The sequence below is a fragment of the Schistocerca gregaria genome, chromosome 5, assembly GCF_023897955.1.
Source record: "Schistocerca gregaria isolate iqSchGreg1 chromosome 5, iqSchGreg1.2, whole genome shotgun sequence".
Taxonomy (NCBI): Eukaryota; Metazoa; Arthropoda; class Insecta; order Orthoptera; family Acrididae; genus Schistocerca; species Schistocerca gregaria.
The window spans coordinates 24,407,740-24,420,522 of record NC_064924.1 but is presented as its reverse complement, the minus strand read 5'-3'; the positions used below and the strand labels follow the sequence as shown (position 1 = coordinate 24,420,522).

The following is a 12,783-nucleotide window of genomic DNA, read 5'->3' as shown; positions in this document are numbered from 1 at the left end:
CTATGTAGCCAAAGTGTTGCCTCTTCTCAGTGGCACTGCGCATAGAACGTTGTCCGCTCTTGGCCATTTCGTGACCAGAGGCAATATCTTCAAAGTTAAATTTGTTACGTTGACGCTCCCTACTCGGAAGGGCGGATTAAACCTCACTGACGTTTATAAGAAGGCACAGGCGCTCTATCTAAGCAGTATGTATAAGGTGTGGACAAAATCTCCACATTGTCTCACTGCTCACCTGCTCAACGAAATATCACCGGCGGACCTCAACCCCCCGATTGATGTACATCATATTCCACACGGCCTTTACCATTTAAAATACTTCCTTTTGGAATATAGTTATGCTCGACAAAGAATTCCGGAGAAGGAAATAACGGTGGTGAAGCAATTGTATAAGACTTTGATCGAGTCCACATCCCGGAATAACATCGAAGCGAAATATCCAGCTCACAATTGGCGGGTCATTTGGGATAATATTCATTCACGCCATTTACCGTCTCACGTGCGAGCGTCTTGGTATCTAACGGTGAACCGTAAAATAGCAACCAATGCCAGACTCCATTCCATTCATCTGGCCGATTCACCCTTATGCAACATATGCCAGGTACAAGATAGCGAGGAACACAGATTTGTCTGCGAAACAGTGCGAGATGTTTGGGCGGTCATACGACAGTTGTTGGCCAGCATCACTAGAACATGCCCTGCAAACATAACGCCAGCCGACTTCCTCACTCCGGAGGTAGTGCCTTACCCGCAGACCAAACGGAATTCAGTAAACTGGCTTAAAGGCCACACAGTTTACTATCTTTTCAGTGTGAACGAAACGAGTAAAGAAGACTTTCTTCTGTATTTAATGATACAGCACCACCGACTGCAGAAGACTAAAAGCTATAAAGCTAATTTTGCAAACTTTTTAAGCCACACAATCATTTCACAGCCAATATAGGATGGAGTGCATACAGCCATTTTCCGACATGGTGGATTCCACTCTCCTATCGACCGCCCAGAGTGAAGACAAAAGACGTTAGTGCGGGGACAACTTTACGAGTGTGTCATCTTGATAATTCGTCGGTTTCAGAAAATAACAGCTCGTTTGATGTACCGCGTTACGTCTCATTGGCGGATGCCTTTCACGGAACTGCAGTTCCGAGTTTTTTTTTTTTATTATAACAGAAGATACGATAGAGAGGACAACGGTAGAAGACTTTTAATTTATTTTGTTCATCAATTATTTACTTTGATTGAGGAGCGAGATGCAATCAAGCGGTGCAAAATGCACGGATTTCCCTATTCTCCTGCATAAATATGAAATGGACATAATTAATTTACACTGCGTTTGGAAGCACCATTTCGTCTTCGGATTATTTTCTGTTTTTCTGTTACTGCCGGAGGAGTCAAGCCGCAGTTTTTTTTTTCAGTAGAAGAGGTAGGGTGACATGGTGACAGTTACGGTGGGAGACATTGTGGCCAGGCCTCGGATTGGACGACCCCTGCCCACTTTGCCTCTCCCTGACTGTTTACCGATTAAAAAAAAAAAAAAAATATGGATGAAAAAAAAGAAAAAAGTTAATGTGAAAAAAAGAAAAGGAAAAAAAAAATGGATAAGAAATAAAAAAAAGTGGTCATAGCGACAGAATGTCATTCCTAAGGGCCTAGGTTCGATTCCCAGCTGGGTCGGAGATTTTCTCTGCTCAGGGACTAGGTGTTGTGTTGTCCTCAGACTTGCACATGGAGAACGGTCTACCCGACGGGAGGCCCTAGTCACACGACATTTAATATCGTTTTGCAACATTATGCACTTAATCAACATGAATGTGTCAAGCAATGCATTGCTAATACGATTCATCACAGAATCTAGAAATTATGTCTAAGTCGTCTTATATCCTCCTACAGTCACCAAACGACGATACGTTAAAAAAAAGTGGATAAGGCGTCGTACTTCGGATCCCAAGATTGAAGGTTCGAATCATGTTACGGTGCTGTTTGTCCAGTTGTGAAAAAGAAACATACCGTTTTAGTATAGCACTTGAGCAGTACGAAACCGTGTGAATGTTGCTGTTGACCATTTTCTGCTTGGAGATGCTCTTGAGCTTGAAACACGCACAACAAGACCGGTGTTAACTAGCGAAATGGTCGGCAGAGTGCCGTCGCCGCGAGTTTTGACTGGCAGTTGCACATCTAAAATAACGTCGGAAAGTAACACGTTCGGCTTATGAGTCACATCAAGTATGTGTGTTAATTTTGACGAAACTAGCTCTGCAGGTTGTCATGCAATTCTTTTGCCTGTCAGAAATGATTATGAAATAAAAGTGAACTACGTGACGAGTGTGACGTTAGAAAAACATTAGGTAAAATGGAGAGATTCTGTATGGGACCAATCAACCCAAACGAGTAGTGTGTGACGTGCTAACCGGCACGTACTCACCGAGGGAGCGCGGCTAGCTAAGTCGGTAGAGCGTGAGGCTCTTAATCTCACGGTCGTGCGTTCGAGCCCCACGATGGGCGGAACGGAATTTTGTTCCTCTGCAGATTTAAATTACCGTTTTTCTGATTAACGTGAAGTAATGGAAATATCAACTTTAAACTTTGCCTACGTCTCCGTCAGTCGCAAGGAAACTGTATTTGAATGTGAAGGTGATTTTGAAGACATGTGTGAAAGACATGTTCTGAAATGCAAGTGGTGTTGTTTGGAGAGCACATCGGTTACGTGTCAGATGTGTAGCCAAGCAGTAATGTGTCCCCATAGCTGCAAGTATTAGTCGGTAATATAAAGTGATGTCAGTTGACGTCTGGTGATCCAGACGACCGTAAGGACGAAGTACGCAAAACTACCGCTGGTCCGCGCCTATTTGGCTCAGTGGCTGAGCACTGGTGTTGTAATCCAGGGACTGTGAGTTCGATCCTCGCAGGAGGTAGAAGAAATTTGGAAATCAGTTGCGCGTCGTGGCCGTATACAAAACAGTATCTGGGAACAATTAGCGACAGGCGTTTTACTAAGAATTATTCTCAGATGTGATTAGAGCGAATGGCGCGGATAAAGCATTTGCCAAAGCGGTACAGCATACGGTTTTTTCTTCGCCGGAAATCGAGAGAGTTGCGCCCTTCGAGGATTGATTTCCGCAATTGTCGAAGCTATAGGTTTAGCAGCAGCAGCAGCATTTCCAGTAGCGGTTCCCGTCGCAGCTCCAGCAGTTCCGGCAGTTCCAGCAGTTCCAGCAGTTCCAACAGTTCCGGCAGCGCAGGCACCAGTGTCAGCAGCAGCAGCAGCAGCAGCAGCAGCCGCCGCCCCCGCAGCGCGACTCCCTTCGCCGGTGCAGCCCTTCCTGCTCGCCGTTCTCGTCGCCGGCTGACGCAGTCTGCCCCGTTCGTCGTCATCGCCGCCGCCTCCGCCAGCCCGCCGCCGAGCCCGTCCTCCTCCGCCGCAGTAGCAGCAGGGCGGGGCCCCGGACCCTGCTCCCCGCCGTCGCAGCAGCAGCCGCCGCCGCCGTCTTCGCCTTCCTGGACTTGTGCAGTGTAGTGTAGTGTTCGTCTTCATCTTCGTCTTCGTTGTCTGTCATCCTTAGTGTTTCTTTTTCCCTCATCCCGTTCAGTTGTTTCATTTCACCATGACCACCCCTACCACCACCGCCACTATCACAGCCATAACTTACACTTCCCCTCAGCAGCTACCACCACCATTACTTGGTGTGCTCAAACACCCCCCGCCCCCTACATCCCACCCCTCCTCACCCTTCCCTCCCCAGCTCCCTTTGTCGCTCCTTCTCCCCCAGCCACCTTACCTGACCCCTTCCCTCCACTCCCCCACGCCACTTCATCCGCTCATGCAGCCCCCGCCAGGGTTGTGGCTCGGAGAGCCACCACCCATGCCGCACCTTCACCAGCACCAGCACCAGCACCAGCACCTGCGCTCGTACCTGCATCATCTGCAGCACCGGCCCCAGCACCACTGCCGGGACCTGCCTCCCCGCACAATCTCCCTTTTGCTCCTGTACCCCGCCCCTCTTCCCATCCTGTAAAACGTCCAAGTGGCACCACTGCCCACTCCACTCCCAAGAAATCACAGCCCCTTCCCCCTCCTCCCCCCAAAGATGCCATGGATGTCTCCCCGCCCGCCCCTTCTACCGCCACCTCTACCACCCCCTCCTACAGATACCTCCTTTCCCATCCGGATCCCTCTCTCCTGGAGGCCCACAACCTCACCTTGCTCCTCTGCCAAAACTTTCCTGGCGCCCCTATCTCCCTTCTCACCCCCCGTAGGGACTCCGTCCTTATCACCTCCTCTAGCCCCACCCTCCACACCGACATCCTATCCCGCATCCCCACTTCTCACCCCGAGTAGGGACTCCGTCCTTATCACCTCCTCTAGCCCCACCCTCCACACCGACATCCTATCCCGCATCCCCATTACCCGCTTCGGCCCCAATGCCTCTCTCGCCCCTGCTCCTTCCCCTTCCTCCTCCCATCAACCCCAACCCCCGCGTCGCCCGCCAACCCTCACCGTCGTGATCACTCGGCTTAGTCCGACGATCACGGAGGAGGAGGTGTTGGCAGAGCTTAAGGCGCATCCCTACCTCAATGTTCGTGCCGTTCGCCGGATCCACAACCCTGATGGCCCCACCCGCCTTATGCGGGTTTTCTCTGAGCACGCTCCTTCGATCGACCTTCTCCTTCTGGAGGGTGCCCTCCTCTTCAACCGCCGCTACAAGGTTGACCCTTCCCGCTCCCCTCCCCAGTCCATCCGATGCCAGAGGTGCCTGCGCTATAATGCACACCTAACATCTGAGTGTGCCGCGAGGCCCCTGTCTGCCCGCACTGCAAGCAAGCGCACTTCCTCCGCCAGTCCCCCAATCCTGCAACACCTGTAACCTCCCTCACCCCAAATACTCGCAGAAATGCATGGCTCGACCAGCCCCTTCCACTCCTGAACTCACCGTCCCTGTCCGCCCTCTGGATGACCCTACCCCCCCCTGGTAACTCCCTTCGTCCCCCCCCCACTGCCGAGGACATCATCTGCTTTGTCACCATTGTCCTCCAAAACGTCCATCCTTTTCAGCGCCCCCATACCCTCCAGCAGATATCCCTCGCCTCACGCTCCGTGTTCCATCTCAATACCTATGCCACCTACTCCCATAACCAGGCCCACTTCACCTTCTCCCGTCTTGACACCCTTGTCTAAATTCCCATCATGGCGCGACAGCACCGTATCTTGTTCAATAACATCCGCTCCCTTCCTGTCAACAAGAACCTCCTTCTGCATACACTCACAACCCACCGCGTGGATGCCTTCCTCCTGCACGAAACCTTTCTCCAGCCCCACATCACCGTCCACACCTCCCCCTACCTCCTTCATCGCTCCGACAATCCCCTCCCAATAGCACGTGGTGGAGTCGCCATTGGCCACTACCGCCAGATCCCTGTTCGGCTCCAACCCCTCCTTCCTGACCCCACAGAACATCTGATCCTCAGCCTCTTCTACCCCTGCGTCACATTTTCTGTGCCACCATTTATGTCCGCTCCACTGCCCCTATTCTTTTCGACTTCCTTTCCCACATCGACCGTACCTTCTTCTCCTACGTGATTGCCGCCGACCTTAACATCCATAGTCGCTCCGCTGCCAAGCTACAGCGGTGGCATCGGTTCCTAGCCACCCTCCAAGGAAATGTCCGTCCTCTTCCCCAAAACACCCGCCCTGAATCCAATACCACTCCCGATGTTGTCTTGGCCTCCCCCAACCTCCTTGGCCACATAGTGGTGGACGTCCTTGATCCTATTGGCAGTGACAATCTCCCTGTCCTCCTTACCATATCTGACGGTCGTCGCCCCCGACCCGACCCTCGCCTTGACCCACCCCCAAGTATGTCCATGATTACTCCCGTGCCGACTGGAATGCCTACCGTGATACCCTTATTGCCCGAGTCGATAGACACCCCCTCACTTACCACCAACCTTATGACATCACCCATGCCGCGTCCTTCCTCCAGCAGACCTTGTCTGAGGCCGTGGAGGCCCACATCCCTACCGTCGCTATCCACCCACACCGTCCCACTTTACCCCCACAGGCCGATCTCCTCCTTCGATAATCCCGTCGTCTTTACCGTGCCTTCCTTCACACGCGTGACCGGGACACATTACGACGCCACCGGCAACTCCAGAGACACATCCGGAACTTGCTGGCGGCTAAGAAACGCCGGGACTGGCGACAGACATGCACCCGTCTTAATGCTACCCTACCTCTTAACTCGTCCAAGTACGGGTCTGCCTTCCGCCGCCTTACCGGATCTAAACCCCCCCCTTACTATCCTCTCCTCCATAATGACCGTCCCTTTCCTGACAACCTTAGTAAGGCCAACCATTTTGCCTCCTACCTCACGGATATCGTTACTGTCCCTGACGATCCCCAGTTCGATTATTCCCTCTTCCCCGATGTCCGCGATCGAACTGACACCTCTGTCCCTCCACTCGCTCCTGGCTTCCAATACTTGGACAACATTACACACACCGAACTCAATACCCCTATCACTACTCAAGACATCCTAGCTATTCTCCGCACCAAACGCAACACCGCTCCTAGTCACGATCGTGTTACTTACTGTCACCTCCGTGAAGCTCCCGCCTCCTTCGTCTCCACCCTTGCCAGACTGTACAATGTGGTCTTGTCCACCGGCTTCTACCCCGACCTGTGGAAAACCTCCCGGATCCTAATGTTCCTCAAACCTGATAAACCACCTTCCGTTGTCTCCTCCTACCGTCCTATAAGCCTTACCTCGGTCTTCAGAAAGGTCCTGGAATCCATTCTTACCCGCCGCATCCACCAGCACCTCCACCAGCACTGCTTCCTTCCCTCCACCCAATGTGGCTTTCGGCCATCCTTCTCTGCCGATGACCTTCTGCTTCACCTCACTCACCTCCTCTCAGAACAACTCAACTCCCGTCGCTCTGCCATCTTCCTCTCCCTCGCCTTGAACGCGCGTATGACCGTGCATGGCATTCTGGTCTCCTCTTCAAGCTCCAAACCTTTGCCCTTCCCATCAACTACGTCCGTCTGGTCGCCTCCTTCATTTCCCACCGTCCTTCCTATGTCACCATCCACAACACGGGTTCCTACACCTTCTACCCCTCTGCCGGTGTGCCCCAAGGCTCCGTCCTTTCCCCTCTTCTTTACGTTCTTAATACGGCGGACATGCCGCCACCTGCACCCCCCCTACACCTTCTCCAGTACGCCGATGACACTGCCTTCCTTGCCCTCGCCCCCACCCTGCAACGCTCCCAGCACCTTCTCCAATCCCATCTTGTCCGGTTCACCTCTTGGTGTAACCAGTGGTTGCTCAAGGTCAATCCATCCAAGACCCAGGCAATCATCGTAGGCAAAACCACCCCATCCTTCCGACTCCTTGATTTCTATCGTACCATTTATGGCCGTCCTATTAACCTCACCCCCACCCTCAAGTACCTTGGCGACACCCTTGATTGTCGCCTCTCCTGGACCCCTCATCTCCGGACAATCCAAGCCAAGGCACGCTCCCGACTCCGCCTCCTCAACCTCCTCTCTGGCCGCACATGGGGTCTGGACCCATCCACCGTCCTCCACACCTATAAATCCCTCATCCGTCCTATCCTTTGTTATGCCCATCCTGGATGATGCCCTCCTCCCCTCCAACTACCCCTTCTACCAACTTTGAGCCTTGCCTTCCCTCTCCTCTCCTTATCCTGTGGGCACCCTCTCTGCCTTCTCTCCCTCCCTCCTTCCCTCCCCTCCCCCTCTCCCTCGGCTTCCACACACCACCCCTACCTCTCCCATCCTCTCCCCATTGGCATCAATCCCTCCCCCATTCCCTCCTACCCTCGCCCCTTCCCTCTGGCAGGTCCCTGGCCTTACTCGTGTGACCAGTGCATCACCAACCGCCGGAAATTGCCGCCGCAGTGCTTATGTGTTTTGTCGTCCCGTTAATGCATCCGTGTCTCTTGTTCCATGCTCCATCGTTCACGTGCGCTACTTTGTATCTCTCCGTTATGTACTGTGTGAATCACTTTCAACTTGACCGCTCCACAGTGAACGGCTTCTGTTCTTGTACTCTGTTTGACTACTGTTTTTTAACCTCCATGTCTCTTTGTATCTCTCACTGCTTGTACTATGTTCATGTCTGTGGCCGAAGAGCGGCTCAGTTACGCGGCTGCTGGCCTACCTATATATGGGTATAAAATAACATTAAAGAAAAAAAAAAGGTACAGCATATTGTGGGACGGGGCCGTCTGAAATATATTTTATAGCTGTATTTCTCACGTATCTCAGAGCCTTTCGCAGTCGTCACCGTCGTCGTCGTCGTCGTCGTCGTCGACGCTTCTGCAGAAGTAGTAAATGGCCATCGTAGCAAATGGGGCGAGGGACGCCCTGCCTTCGATTCCGAATGCAGAAAGTGTGTGGTCTTGTTTCCCAGTCTATATTTGGTCGGTCTCGTAAGAGGTTGAATGTAACGAATGGATGGGAAAGAGCAAGGGTCAGCGGCTGTGTAGAACGAAAACACAATTCTTCAGGGGTGTGAGCGTTTCCAGGTGAGTCGTATATTAGTTATACTTCGTCGTCAGTGACCGTCTGGCGTAATGGATAAGGCATCGGACTTCGGATCCAAAGACTGCAGTTTCGAATCTGGTCAGTGTGGTGTTTTTCTAGTTCTGAAAAAGAAACATACCGTTTTAGTGTAGCACTTGAGCAGTACGAAACCGTGTGAATGTTGCTGTTGACCATTTTCTACTTGGAAATGCTCTTGAGCTTGAAACACGCACAACAAGACCGGTGTTAACTAGCGAAATGGTCGTTAGAGTGCCGTCGCCGCGAGTTTTGACAGGCACTTGCACTTCTAAAACAACGTCGGAAAGTAACTCGTTCGGCTTATGAGTCACATCAAGTATGTGTGTTAATTTTGACGAAACTAGCTCTGCAGGTTGTCATGCAATTATTTACCTCTCAGAAATGATTATGAAATAAAAGTGAACTACGTGACGAGTGTGACGTTAGAAAAACGTTAGGCAACATGAAGAGATTCTGTATGGGACCAATCAACCCAAACAAGTACTGTGTGACGTGCTAACCGGCACGTACTCACCAAGGCGGCACGGCTAGCTCAGTAGGTAGAGCATGAAGCTGTTAAATCTCATGGTCGAGGGTTCGGGCAACACGCTGGGCGGAATTGTGTTTTGTTCCGCTGCAGATGTAAATTACCGTTTTTCTGATTAACGTGTTGTAATGGAAATAGCAACTTTAAACTTTGCCTACGTCTCCGTCAGTCGCAAGGAAACTGTATTTGAAGGTGAAGGTGATTTTGTAGACATGTGTGAAAGACATGTTCTGATATGCAAGTGGTGTTGTTTGGAGAGCACATATGTTACGTGTCAGATGTGTAGCCAAGCAGTAATGGGGCGCCATAGCTGCAAATACTAGTCGGTAATATCTAGTGTCGTCAGATGAAGTCTGCTGATCCAGACGACCGTAAGTACTATCGCTAGGCCGCGCCTCTTTGGCTCAATGGCAGAGCACTTTTCTAGTAAACCAGGGGTCGTGACTTCGAATCTCACTGGATGCAGACGAATTTTGGAAATCAGTTTCGCGTCGTGGATGTATACCAAACAGTATCTGGAATGACGAACAATTAGCGACAGGCGTTTTATTAAGAATTACTCACAGACGTGATTGAGGCGAATGGCGCAGGTAAAGCATTTGCCAAAGCGGTACAGCATAAGGTGAGGCGAGGAAGTCTGAATTACATTTTATAGATGTATTTCTCACATATCTCAGAGCCTTCCGCGGTCGTCGTCGTCGTCGTCGCTTCTGCAGAAGTAGCAAATGGCCATCGTAGCAATTGCGGCGAGGGACGCCCTGCCTTCGATTCCGAATGCACAAAGTGTGTGGTCTTGTTTCCCAGTCTATTTTTGGTCGGTCTCGTAAGGGGTTGAATGTAACGCATGGGTGGGAAAGAGCAAGGGGCAGCGGCTGTGTAGAACGAAAACACTATTCCTCAGGGGTGTGAGCGTTTCGAGATGGGTGGTATATTAGTTATAATTCCTCGTCAGTGACCGTGTGGTCTAATGGATAAGGCGTCGGACTTCGGATCTGAAGATTGCAGGTTCGAATTCTGTCCTGGTCGTGTTTTTCCAGTTCTGAAAAAGAAACATACCGTTTTATTGTAGCACTTGAGCAGTACGAAACCGCGTGCATGTTGCTGTTGACTATTTTCTGCTAGGAAATGCACTTGAGCTTGAAACACACACAACAAGACCGGTGTTAACTAGCGAAATGGTCGGCAGAGTGCTGTCGCCCCGGTTTTTGACTGGCACTTGCACATCTAAAACAACTTCGGAAAGTAACTCGTTCGGCTTATGAGTCACATCAAGTATGTGTGTTAATTTTGACGAAACTAGCTCTGCAGGTTGTCATACAATTCTTTTACCTCTCAGAAATGATTATAAAATAAAAGTGAACTACGTGACGAGTGTGACGTTAGGAAAACATTAGGCAACATGGAGAGTTTCTGTATGGGACTAATCAACCCAAACGAGTACTGTGTGTGTGCTAACCGGCATGTATTCACCGAGGCAGCGCGGCTAGCTCAGTTGGTAGAGCATGAGGCTCTTAATGTCAGTGTCATGGGTTCGAGCCCCATGTTAGGCGGAACGGAATTTTGTTCCACTGCAGGTGTAAAATACCGTTTTTCTGATTAACGTGATGTAATGGAAATAGCAACTTTAAACTTTGCCTACGTCTCCGTCAGTCGCAAGGAAACTGTATTTGAAGGTGAAGCTGATTTTGTAGACATGTGTGAAAGACATGTTCTGAAATGCAAGTGGTGTTGTTTGGAGAGCACATCGGTTACATGTCAGATGTGTAGCCATGCAGTAATGGTTCGCCATAGCTGCAAATATTAGTCGGCAATATGAAGTGTTGTCAGCTGAAGTCTGGTGATCCAGACGACCGTAAGGACAAAGTACGCAAACCTACCGCTAGGCCGCGCCTCTTTGGCTCAGTGGCAGAGCATTGGTCTAGTAAACCAGGGGTCGTGACTTCGATCCTCACAGGATGCAGACGAATTTTGGAAATCAGTTGCGCCAGACTGGCATGAGGTCGGTCGCCTGACGGCGCGTTCGGCGCGGTCCACCTGTTGTCGGCGCGCCATAAGGCACAGAGGCTCGCACTGGGGCATATCGCTTCCAGATGGGCGTGTCGCGGCAGTCCTCACAGGGGAAATGATGCGTCTCTGATAGCCTCTCCTTCCCAAGTGGCTCTTTCCGCCTTCCCGTGGTGCCAGATGTCAAGCTCAGCATTCTGCCTTGCGACAAAAGGGAGAGCTGCGGCCCAACCCGATGCGAAAGCGAAGGTTGCGTGGCACAGGGGGAGCTGTGCCGAGGGACCGAACAACAGTCCCTCTCTGTTCGCAGGTCACAGACCAGCTGGTGCTCTGCATGCCGGTGACCTCGTTTGTCGGCGTGGGATCACGGCGCGTATCGGCAAGGGTGCTTCGCCGCGCCCCTGGGTAACCGGGGCGTGTTCTGCCAAACCCACGAGCTGGTGACATCGCCTGGGCTAGGTTAGATGGGCCCAGACCGCTGAACCACTGGGGGACCGACCCACCACTTGAGTAGGAGTGGGTCCTCGGCATTCAGGTGGAAACTCGGGCAAGTAGGTGGCGAAGGGCGAGGGGTGCATCACCCTCTCCGGAGTGTGGGGTGCAATTGCCGAGATGCGTCGTGTGAAATCGTCGACGACGAGACCTACGACGGGGACCAGTGCGCTGGCGACGGCGTGCTGAATCCAGCAGCTCTGCAGTGCTCTTGACCTAGGGGCGAGGTCGGTGGGTGAGCTGCAGAAGTCCCCCCCCCCCCCCCCCCCCCATGCCAGAGGAGCCGGTTGGGGGCAAGAGACGGGCTCCCATCTTTTTCTTCACTCGTCTATCAATATGGCTGATTCTAGTGCGTTCTCGAGGGCGTCGACAGCGACTGTTCCCACCTCACAGGAGGAAGGGGAACAAAAAGAGCTTAACACTTTAGAAAGACACACGAAAATTAACCAGATGTGGGACTCTAGTGTCAAGAATGGTAAAATAAGCCTGGCTGCAGTCCTGGCTATCAAAAATGAGCTCGCCGCCTGGGCCATTGCAAGTGCAAAGCTCGAGGGGCGACTCGAGGAATTAGAAAAAGAGAATAACAGACTTAGACAACAACCAACTAAAACCTGTGCTGCAGTGGCTGCACAAACAGTCACAAAACCTCAAACAACCAAAGAAGCAATTGCCAAAGTATCCAAAAGGCCGGACACGGCGGTCTTCTTAAGACCCCTTCCCGGTCAGACAATCAAGAAAGTGCAAGAATTATTTACCACAACCATAGACCCTGCTAAAGACAAAATCAAAATCAATAAAGTAAAGGCAACCAAAAATGTAGTAGTAGTGGACGTAGCAACGGAGGAAGACAGAGACAAAATTCTGAATAATACCAAGCTAAACACAATAATGAAATGTGAACCACCAAAAAAGCGGAACCTGCTGGTGATCCTTTATGACGTGCCGCTTGCATTGACAGAAACAGACATATACGAAACACTATACAATCAGAACTTTGATGATATGGAGTGGGAAAGTTTTAAAAACGAGTTTAAATTACGCTTCAGAACAGGGCCCCAGGAACGTGACGTTGTACATCACGTTGCCGAGGTCTCCGGAAAGATGTGGCGCAAAATCACTACAATGGGGAGAGTCTACATAGGTTTCCACGCAATAAACGTGCGAGATTACCTAGTAGTTC

At 51.3% G+C, this 12,783-nt stretch overlaps 1 non-coding gene across 1 annotated transcript; it reads left to right on the top strand.

Moving 5' to 3' along the window:
• The first annotated feature begins 10,995 nt into the window (after positions 1-10,995).
• On the top strand, positions 10,996-11,067 carry Trnat-agu (transfer RNA threonine (anticodon AGU)). Its single transcript has one exon. It is a non-coding gene; the product is annotated as a tRNA-Thr (tRNA).
• Positions 11,068-12,783: the final 1,716 nt, after the last annotated feature.